Source organism: Halichoerus grypus, chromosome 10, assembly GCF_964656455.1.
Source record: "Halichoerus grypus chromosome 10, mHalGry1.hap1.1, whole genome shotgun sequence".
Lineage (NCBI taxonomy): Eukaryota > Metazoa > Chordata > Mammalia > Carnivora > Phocidae > Halichoerus > Halichoerus grypus.
The window spans coordinates 129,340,643-129,342,070 of NC_135721.1; positions in this window are offsets into that span (position 1 = coordinate 129,340,643).

The window sequence follows — 1,428 nt, forward strand, 5'->3', positions numbered from 1 at the left end:
GCTCTTTACACAAATTTATTTAATCTTTGTGACATTTCTGCGAGGTCAGCACTACGATTATCTTCATTTCATAGATTAAAAAAAGGAGGTACAGAGGTCTCAAGTGATATGACCAAGGTCATGCAGCTAATACGATGAAGAGCCATCCTGACTGCTGCCTCTGGGCTCTTAACCACCATGCTATATTCGAAGTTCACGGTCAAGAAATAAGGATGCACTTTACAGTTCTCCACAAAGCTTTTCATCGGAGCATTTCCAACAGGGAAAGTTCCTTACCTTCCTTTGGGTTGCAGGTGCCCCAATATCAAGATATAGCAATGGCTGGATTATAGGTTTTTCATTTTTGTTTTGCTTTTCAACGTTTTCTCTGATGACCACATATGGCTTGGGTCATAAGAAAACAAAGTTGCTTAAAAATATCGACAGTTCTTGAGGACAGAACACTTTCCGTATCAGAAAGTGGCTCATCTTTCCAATGCCTCATCCACCCTCCCTACCAATGGCCACTCGGCATCAGGAGGGTTTCATGACACCAAACCACAAAACCTCAGAGGCACCAGAGGCAGAGTTTCAAAATTCCTCATTATAACATGTCACGTCGGTGTTTCACATACTTGGCATACAAATCTGGAAGATACTGCGCACCCAGAGAATTTAGTATTGACCGGAGTACCCTAGTGTCTGTATCCCCGGTTGAGGAGCATGACGTGGGCAAAACAACCTTACACACAGACCCTAAAAGCAGAATCTGACAAGAGCTATTGTCTGCTTTGGGAAGGGAAGAGGAGGAGAAAGTCCTTCCAGTCAGGCAGGATTAGGGGGTGGCATTTGAAACAGGATTCAAAGGATGGAAAGAATTCCAACAGAGGACGTGAAGACCCTGCTAAGTGCTGCTCAGGGGTTGTTGGTACTCTCCTCGGATGCTTTTTTTGTTTTCATTCATCTGCTCAGCAGGACAGAGCACCTAAAATCCACCCTTCCCACTGCCACTGGGATGGAGGCAGAAAGACCCAGAACAGCTGGGTGGTTCATTCCGCGGGACCGCAGGTTGGGTTGTGTGGGGTTGAATGCCGGCTCTGCCACTCAGAACCTATGTGTCCTCAGGCAAGTTCTGCAGCTTCAGTTGCCTCGTGTGTAAAATGGGGATAAAACGGCTTCTCCCCTGCCCCCATACAGTTCTTGTGCTGATTCCATGACGTCAGGTAGGCAAAGCTTATGAGAACACCGGGCACGCAGGAATCCCAAAACAAAGGCAGGCTATTGCCAGTACAGTGAGTACCTACTGCTATGGGCTAGGGCAGGGTGGTAAGCCCCTTCTGTAAGGACCACGGTCTTCGTTTAGGCTTTGCAGGACACCCGGTCCCTGCCTCTACTGGGCCACTGGAGCTCAAAAGCAGCCATAGACAAGGCAAATGAACAGATGTGCTG